Source organism: Rhyacophila brunnea, unplaced genomic scaffold (genome assembly GCF_057557595.1).
Source record: "Rhyacophila brunnea isolate RB1 unplaced genomic scaffold, BYU_Rbru_1.0 scaffold_6, whole genome shotgun sequence".
NCBI lineage: Eukaryota > Metazoa > Arthropoda > Insecta > Trichoptera > Rhyacophilidae > Rhyacophila > Rhyacophila brunnea.
Window position 1 is genome coordinate 17157963 of NW_028233276.1, and position 9818 is coordinate 17167780.

A 9818-nucleotide genomic window follows, 5' to 3' on the forward strand; every position below is an offset into this window, starting at 1 on the left:
ATTTACGCGCCAGATTTAAAATTGTAAATATTATTAATATTTTACGCCAATTATTCTATAATTTTTATGAATTGAATATAAAAAATACACGTACACTATAGCGCTTTCAGAATTGCTACAACTTTTACCCACTTTGCGTAAAGTGTATTTTAATTATCTGAAACAAGGTGGCAGCATTGGATGCAGCCATAGACTAAATACATATACGAATGTCAAAGTGACAGTTGTGTGTTGACAAAATGTACACGTCTTCTGAATGCTTATTACACGCTGAAGATATAATGAGATGGCGTGCGACAAATTACATCGACATTTAATATAACCTTACTTTATGACAGGGCAAGATTGCCATGGCTCATAGGTAAGATAGATTTACTCAGTTTCATAACTGCACATATTATAAATAAGCATTTACCATGAAGGGTTAACAGGATTTGAAGGTAATATGCTATTGAAATAACATGTCTCCGTTATTTGAATTGTAGGTTTTGACTATTTTGCGTTTCTACGCAGAGGGAGCGTACCAAAAACGGGTAGGCCAAGTCTTCTGCGCAATGAGCCAGACATCAGTAAGCAGATGCATAGGAAACGTTTCCGATGCTATAATAGCAGTGCTTAGTAATACTTACATACAGTCGCCATACAGCGCTGACAGTCTTTAGTGTTGTGTTGATACCCTCTGATCAATTTATACAATATTACAATGTACATGTCATGTAACTAGAGTAACTGCGCATAGACACAACAAGTAAATTACCTACTCAATAAGAATTTAACGGGAATATTATTTTGTGTCGGTAAAAATATTTTTTAATTTCAGACTTCAAGAAAGGGCAGGTTTCCCGAAAATCATTGGGTGCATTAACTGCACCCATGTGCGAATATACCCGTCATACTTGGAGACTTTCAAAAATGAGCGCAGAAAATTTTCTGTAAATGTGAAATTCGTAATAAATATCATAACATGACATTTATTTTTATGCAGGTATCTGACATGTCTGACATGGACATTCTGGCAGTGAGTGCCAGATTTCCTTTGAGTGTTTATGACCAATTCATATTTAGTGGATCGTTGGTAAAAACTGAAATGAAACATCTACAGAACGACAAGAATTGGGAATTTTGTTTTATTAGGGAAGTATGTTAAACTTTACTTTACTATGGCAGTACCAGTAACAAATATTTTTGTTTGGTTTATATTCATCCGTATTTTGTACAGGTACTTCAAAGGAATCAAAATTTTGCATAGGTATGAATATGATATTTAATGAAACAGTTTTTTAATTATTTAAATCCTGATTTCTAATATTTTTACAACTTTCAGTCGAAAACATATTCAAATTAACAGACTGTGTATATTGAAATCATTCTAGTGCCACCATAGGCCAGCCAGACTCACTACACGGCTGCCCGCTGTTTGACCAGGGATGTGATTGAGTGTTTTTGGATAATGGACCACACCAGATCGCATAGCTACAGCAACAAGTGCAAGACCAACCGTGGCTATACATACAGTATACATGTATATATTAAATATAATTTATGTATATTTATTTATGGCTTATACACTGAAACAAAATATGTCACTTAACTGTACTTGAATTTTTTGCAGGATCATTCAATAAAAAATACTTGGTTTAGGTTAAGAAAGTTTTAATAATCATTTTTGCACAGAATACAAGAAAAATATTTATATAATTATTAGAATTACAATGAGCTTTAAAAGTAACACGATATTGTAATAAAATGGACAAATATGAAAAAAAATAACAATAAATTGTATATAGATAGGTGACAGGGTTCAGATGATTCTGGCAGTGCAGGCGACTCATTTAGGTGTCAGTATTGTTACTTTCAAATGACAATAACACCGTTCCAATGTGATTCGGTCGTGCCAGAAGACTCTGTCCTTCCTCTATTTAGTAACCGGGCGTTTTACAACTTTAAATGAAAATTAAGTGGGTATATAGATAGTATATTTTTTCTAGTATAATATTATTTAATTAGGTGACTTTTTATTTCTTTATTACTTGAAATGGTGTTTATATGGTAGATGGATTATAATGGTTTTGAAATATAGTTATTTTTGTTAATGAGTCATTTACCTTGACAGCTGTTTCGGCACATAAACTCATTTTCGGAACATTCAACAATAATTTGTGATTATAAAAGAGCTACAGGTCACGTAGCAAATTAAATACGCTTAGTTAAATAATAAATACATACCAAATATTTTACAAAATACACCACATACATCCATCGAATATGGTATATAAAATACAGATTCAAGTATCAAATAATTCTTGGATAAATAGATGTTTATGTAAGTATATGTTTTTTTAAATACTTACATAATACTGTGTTGTATAACATTTAAATTTATATTTTTGATTTTGATTTACATACTTAAATGTACCTACATAAATTTGTAATGTACAGTAGGTACTTAATTACATTTTTAACATTAGGAAATTACCATTATTCGATTCTATCCACCCGCCATGTCTATAATCACCCCAACGCTGGATAGAAAGAGACATCACACAAAATTGGCTGTTTGATAATAAATGGTAGTTGAAAAATATTTTAGAGTATGATTATGTCCATAGAAACAGGTTTTAAGTCATTCATATTTGTCCGAATAATGTGTAGCAGAAAAATAGAAATTTTAAAAAGGGTCTATTCAGTATTCACCCCATTCTACGGCAAACATTTTTCTTAATAAAAATAGGTACATCAATAGAGGAATCATAAAATGGACCTTGGCCCTCGCCCACGCCTTATTCATCCTTGTATATTATATTATCACACTTAATGTTTTGGAAAATTCATTAACATTGTGCACAAATGCCACTTTTGTTGATTGACACTTCACTTAGTTGATCTCTTTGTTCACGTGAAGTACAATAAAAGTATGTAGCAGCGAAGAACTAGAGACCGAAAATAGTAGAAGGAGCTAGAAGAGGCTTTCATCTAGCAGTGGAATGACCCCGACTGATGTTGATGATGAAATATTATTTTATTCCTGTTAATGCCGGGGATTTCATTTTTAATTTCTTCTGGTGCTTTGTACCTACGTTGAAAGGTTGAAGATCTTTGCTAAAATTAAATTCATCACAAAGCATTAGTATATCTCCAACATCATTCAGGTAGGTATCCATGATGATAATATAATATTATGTACTTAGAGGAGGTACCTGACCTTTATATTTACATGCACATAAAATTATTAATCTTATTGCCTAATGCAGACCAAGATATACCTACCTACATAATATTACATGAACAGAAGTTTAAGAACATCTCAATTAAGTTTAAAATGTTTGTAGGTAGGTATACAAATTAATGTGAAACAGAAAACATTGGTTATGTTAGGTAGGTACATGGAACATGTAGATATTATCTTGGTTCGCGGTCGGCACTGGGCAAAACCAGTTTATTAGCTCAATATACCTATACATAATGAAGGAAATATATACCTAGTAGGTATATAGGTACATAATATCGTTTTTGTGATTGAGGTCTCTTGAGATCAAAAAACAAACAACCTAGGTACCTATGTCCTACTGTAAATAACCCGATAGTAAGTAGTATGTAAGGTTTTTGGTCTAAAACCTTACAAAATACCACAATGACGACATGGAGTACCTACTTATCTACCTATATGTATATTATATCTTTAGCTACAATAGAAATGCTATGCTGCATAATGTTAGATGCAAAAAAATAATCTTAAAGACTACCTATCTAACCTAAAAAAATATTATCAACGAATATAAAATGGGTATTTACGTGACCGATACCGAATATGATTGAAGTAGGTATTGTAAATGATACCTAATTATAACATTATTGATATGACTGCTCGAAAGTCGAAACCAAAACGTCAAACGATCGCAATAAGTTAGAACTGTCAGTGCCCTAACAATCAAAGTTATAAAGTTTCTGTTATTAAAGGCTGTGCATGACGCAAATTAATAATATGTATTTTTTAAATATCGGGACCTTAGATTAAAGTTATTTATTTATAATAGCGTATTCATCCTGTCAAAAAACTTTACATACTTTGGTTAGACAAAGATAAAAGATATTATTATGACGACCTTCATACCATTTTCAACAATTTCCCTGCCAATTTCATCCCATATCTTATCTTTCTTTCTCATGTTTTGTAGTCACTGTCAGAGAAATTATAAAGGATTGGATATTTCCGGACCAACTCGATCAGCTGCTCAATGTCTTCGCCATTTTGATTTTACTAATTCCCTTGGCGAAATTGTCCGCCGCGAATAAATTCGCTGTCGACAGAGTTCCCGAAAATGCAAATGCTGCAAATTCGCACTCAAGACGCAAGGCGGTCGCGCAAGCGTGCTCTGTCCCGTAAGCCAATACGAGCTTGATTGGCGAATAATTCGCTGCGAATATTCGCCGCGAATATTCGCTTTGGTTTGGGGAGGCTTAGGTGATAAGCCGGCGCTCCATTGGCACGCAAGTCAGACGATTTTACAGTCTTCGGACTTTTTAATCCGCAGACCCAGGCTCGTTGGATTTCAAACATGCAGATACTTTACTCTCCGAGTTGCCAGACTTCGTCCGTCGACCACTACGTAAATTCGATTTGACATTAATACGTAATCATTCGGATCGAAAAAAATCTGTAATTGTTTTAAATATTTTTATTGGTTTATTTGTTGATTTACACATTAGAAAATTTTAAGATTTATTTATAATTTTTTTATTTGTATTTATGAAATTCATAAAAGTATACGTAAAGCTTATGTTGTTTTCATTGCTCTATTATTTTATGCAAGTCTACATATTATAAATAACACAAAATTGTAGGATTACCATCGGAAGACATTACGATAATCGCAACTTTTGACAGCTCGACTTTTTATTCGTTCGTTGGTCAGTACCAGAGCATAGACAAATCGGACGATTATTGTCCTCGGACTTTTGGCTCGCCAATGGAGCGATGGCATTATAAATTTATTGTGAGCTTGTCAGTGATGCCAACCGTACTATAATTATAGTACAATACTATAATTTTAATTAAGTGAAAAATATAAAATACTATAATTTTACGCCAAATATACCAAAATACTATAATTTTAAAGGATTCAATACAAAAAATGTTCCTGTATTATATATTTTTCAGAATAACTATAGTTTTTACGCCTTTGTACTATAATCAGCATAGAAAAATGTGGCAACACTGGAGCTTGTAGCCAATCTTGTGCATCGATTAGTCTATGATCGCCATAGACTAATGCATCCAAATGCATCGCTTCCCGTGATGATGTGTGTGGCACATTCTATACATACCATTGATTTTATTTCATCCATTTTCGCGTTACCTACTATATTTCACGAGCAGCGTGTACGTACATATTATTATGTTTGGTCGAATTCATTTCTATATCATACCTACCCCGTCATATCGAATTATTACACTTCGTCCAATGCTAACCGTAGAAAATTTACAAATTTAGCATAATAATATCAAAGTATTGATAGGTACTATTTGCAGCCCTGTCTTCTTATCGAATGAAAAAATTGGTAGATACTCTATGACAACATCTTCTTGGCTACGTGTTAAAACTGTGAACTAACATGCTCCTCCCATTTTTAACGACACTTCCATTATAAACTATCAGGCTCCTCCCATTTAGTCGACAATAGCGCCTTCCTTCACGTAGCCAAGAAGATGTTGTCGTACAATAGTGACATATCTAGGGGTGTCGGGTAGCTCAGGTGGTAGTGTTTAGCACCCCTCGATAGCACAATTTTCTTTTTCTTTAATAACTTGTTATTTCTAGTCGTTCTTGTTGATTAGGTATATCCGGGTGTGTAACACAGTTTTATTTTATTTCCAGTAATAAAACGCTCGAAACTTTTCAAGTTATTGTTTATTCAGAATACAACTACACATTAAAATTATTGTTTTCTCAATTATTTTGATAGTCACAAACCACAAAAAGTTAGGGCCACTTTCAGTGAACTCCTGGTTTAATTATAGTTCATTTCTAACTATATGTCGTTAGATAAAATTTATTACCAATCTCGATAATAGTAAAGTTCACAATTGAATTTAGGGTCCCACTTGGAGTACCCCTGGTTTAGTATATTTCACTTCTCAATCCGGAGAATTCCAGAATGGCCACGAAACTTGTATTAAACGGACGTGGTATCCCTTTGAGGGGTAACTGTTTTATTTGAAACATAGATAAGATACTTTGATCATTGATTTGAAAGGAGTGGGCGGTCTCATAGGTCCGCAGCGGCCATTGCAAAGTTGTGATTGGTCGATTCCAAAGCGTCCATTGAGGACGCCATGCGTTTACAAAAAGCTGCGCTGTTTTTTCCACTTTGAGCAGCGACCGACCTTTCCAAAGGTGTAGTGTTTTTTGTTTTCCTTCATATAAGTGGGTGTACTTGATTCCAAAAAAAAATTCCGGAAAATGTTCATTTAAATTCTTTTGAAAATTTCTCATCCCCACTCGTTCACCTGTCAGACGAACATTCCGAAAAAAATGAACCTTCTCCGAATCAGTTCGTTGAGGTGTTAAAAGATAGGTAATCTTAATCCAGAAGGGATTGCGTTTGCAGATACCAAGAAAATTACGAGCTCGAGGAATTATGATCGATTTGAAAATCGTTTCTATCTGTTTTTTTCTACACCGTCTTATACGGTACATTCTTAGTCTAAATCTTACACGTTATTAAATCGCATATTGGTAAATTACAATTTCACTATTCCAATACTTGAATATCTAATTATTTGCTTCCGCTCATCCCTTACACACCAGCAAAATAACGCAAGTGATACGATCATAGGTTTCTCTGCTCCGCTAATTGACTTAGGAGGTCAAGAGCCGCACTTTAGGCCTACAAAACCTTATTTCCGACTTCCCATTTAAGACGGAAAGTCCATGGGCATGTCAGTAGGTACAATACCTAATTACTGTGGTACCTATCGGTAGAAAGGTATCGATGCCAGCCAAAGTAGGTATCTAAATTGACAAAGTATTGCTAGATATCAAATTAATTAATATATAAATGATGCTTGCTGCGAGGGATTAACTAAGTGACAAAATATGAAAATCCGTCTAGGCATAATGAATCTTTTAATTGATATAAAATTTGGGCCTAATGATAATAATTATTCCGCAGCCAATTTACAAGGAAACCATGTATCATACTTATGAACCCACAGAAAATCAATTGCAAGCGTTTAATGGTTAGACTATTAAATTGTCTCCAAATCCTCGATCTTCGCAAATGTCTTCTCCGAATAGTGAATGTCCTGGGAGCAGATACCCAAGACCAAGGTTGCTACGCTGTAAGTGAGCTCTAGTAGTATTTGAAATGTCGGCTTCAATAGAATCGCTAAAAATATACTGAGCTGGGCTTTTTGAAATGTCCCATTTATTATAAAATTTTAAATTTATGAGTTGTTTTTATATATCTCTACATATATAAAAATCTCGTGTCACGATGTTTGTGGTCGCACTTTTCCGAAATGGCTCGACCGATTTTTATGATTTTTTTATGTATATTTGTTAGGTATGAGAATAGGTCAACAAGTATATTTCATACCGCTAGAAGATTAGGGTATCTCTATCCAGAAAAATTTTTCTTTTATTTTTTTTGTATTTGACATCAAAAAATACATATAACCCTAAATTTCACCCTCCTACCCCCACCCTCCGATTTTTTAATCGCGATTTTATTATTTTTGTATGTACAAATTTAACCGTCGTTCGTATTTCAAACAGAACGAAATTAATTATGTTGTTGAATGACAGATGGCGCTACGTTCGAGAAGAATTTAAGAGAAGCGTCGCGTCATTTTGACATTTCATTCGGCATATCACAACGCAGTGCGTGCAAAATTTTGTACGATTTATTTTAATTTATCTATTTTTGTGTGCGTGTATTACAGTGCACAATGCCAGCAAGACGCAAGGGGGGCCATTTGGGCCGTCGAACGAATAAAGCAACAAACATGCGAAATAGTAGAGCAGAAAGAACAGACGAACAAATCCAACAATATAACAAAAACGTGCGTGTGAGCATGTCGTAATTGCGTGCATCTCAATCACAAGAGGCTCGAGCTGAACTAAATCAACAACGACAATTGGAACGGAGCCAAGCGCGCCGGTTCGTAGTTAATACACGCGGAGCAAATGACTGACAACGCCAACAAGTACATCCGCTTTGTTCCTTCGTCTCCCATTCGAGTACGAGCCAGATATTGAACATTCCGCTCATCCGAAAGTGCTGATTGGTGCTATGGACAAAGAATGTCTCCATTGTCATGCGCTCAAATTCAAACATAGTCAGCCGGGATGTGTTGCGCATCAGGAAAAGTGCAACTACCATAAATTGAGATACCACCAGAACCATTGAACGGCTTGCTTATTGGCACGGTTCCAGATTCAAACCTGTTCCTGAAGTCCATTCGCACATACAATTCATGCTTCCAAATGACTTCGTTCGGAGCAACAGAAATAGTTCACAAAAGTGTGGCAATGGTCAACAATTCCATTCTACGTTCAAAATCAAAGGCCAAGTATACCGCAATGTAGGCTTATTGCTGCCAATGCCAAACGAACCACATAAATTTTTACAAATCTGCTTCATGGGCGGTGAGGACATCAATCGTGTGGATGCACGTTGCGTCTACAATAACCTCAATTCGCCTAATGCCAAGCACATCGTCGGCGAACTTGACGCCCTATTGAATGAGCACAATGAATTATTGAAATTCTTCAAAGCACACATGCACGAATTGTAAAGTGACAATCACGCTATTGTCATCAATCCTGATAAAACACCAGCTGGAGTGCACGTGTGTCGATTCAATGCGCCTGTTGTTAACGGCATTGCTGGAATCATGGTTGGCGACCGCACATCGACGCGAGAAATCGTGATTCGAAGAAAAAATAATCTGGAGTTCATCGCTGATACACACCGTTCATACGACGCTCTCCAATATCTGCTAATTTTCTGGAAGGGACAAGACGGATATTGCATAAACATTAAACAACGAGATCCTATCACAGGTAATTCATTCATTATGAACATCATTACTCATTTTGAATTGAGAAAATGAATGGTTGGTGTTTTTTTGTTTTTATCGGCGGTCATCGTCTACAGCGCTCCATTCCTCTTTCTGTCATAGATCCCATCCCCACACACTTACGATACATTCGTTATTTTTTATTTAACAACCAAAATATTCACTAGAAATAATTTATATGGCAGAACAACGTTTGCCGGGTCAGCTAGTATTTATATAATATTCTTGAATGAATATACAATGATTTTTTATTTCAAACATGTTTTGAGCTGTCATTATAACAAGCCTGTGCCATCACCATATTCCCGAGGGAGTGTGGTCCAATAATTACACAAAATTTATCACCCATTGTTTAAACATAAGAGTCGCGGCGATGTCATACGTAGCAACATTACAAACTAGCTAGCAGACGGCGAGATCTCATAGCATGCGTCGAATTTCTAAGTATATTGGGACATGTACTGAGTATGAGTAGTATATGCCGAAACTTGAGTACGCACACTGGTGACAGTATTTCTAACTCACCTCTACTGTGCACAAATAATCAAATCAACTATTGTAAAAACGGCAATATCCGTAATTACACTGGCATTGTGAAGGTAAATAACACATACCCAGAAGAATAATAAATTCAATGTAAGGACATTGATACAAAGGGCACAAGTATGTCAGTCATGATTCATTTGGGTTCAGTCATAGTATGTGATTGGGAAACTGAATTGAAACGCAGGAA

The 9818-nt window shown here is 35.2% G+C and overlaps 1 long non-coding RNA gene across 7 annotated transcripts; it reads left to right on the top strand.

Moving 5' to 3' along the window:
• The first annotated feature begins 181 nt into the window (after positions 1-181).
• LOC147065318 (uncharacterized) lies at positions 182-4120 on the top strand. 7 transcript variants are annotated; one of them, XR_015071756.1, is made up of 3 exons: positions 193-361; positions 821-932; positions 1374-1468. It is a non-coding gene; the product is annotated as an uncharacterized LOC147065318 (long non-coding RNA). The 7 variants fall into 7 exon arrangements; XR_015071761.1 differs by lacking the exon at positions 821-932 and adding an exon at positions 986-1138 and having other exon boundaries at positions 197-440; positions 1374-4118; XR_015071760.1 differs by lacking the exon at positions 821-932 and adding an exon at positions 986-1138 and having other exon boundaries at positions 201-361; positions 1374-4120.
• The last annotated feature ends 5698 nt before the right edge of the window (positions 4121-9818 follow it).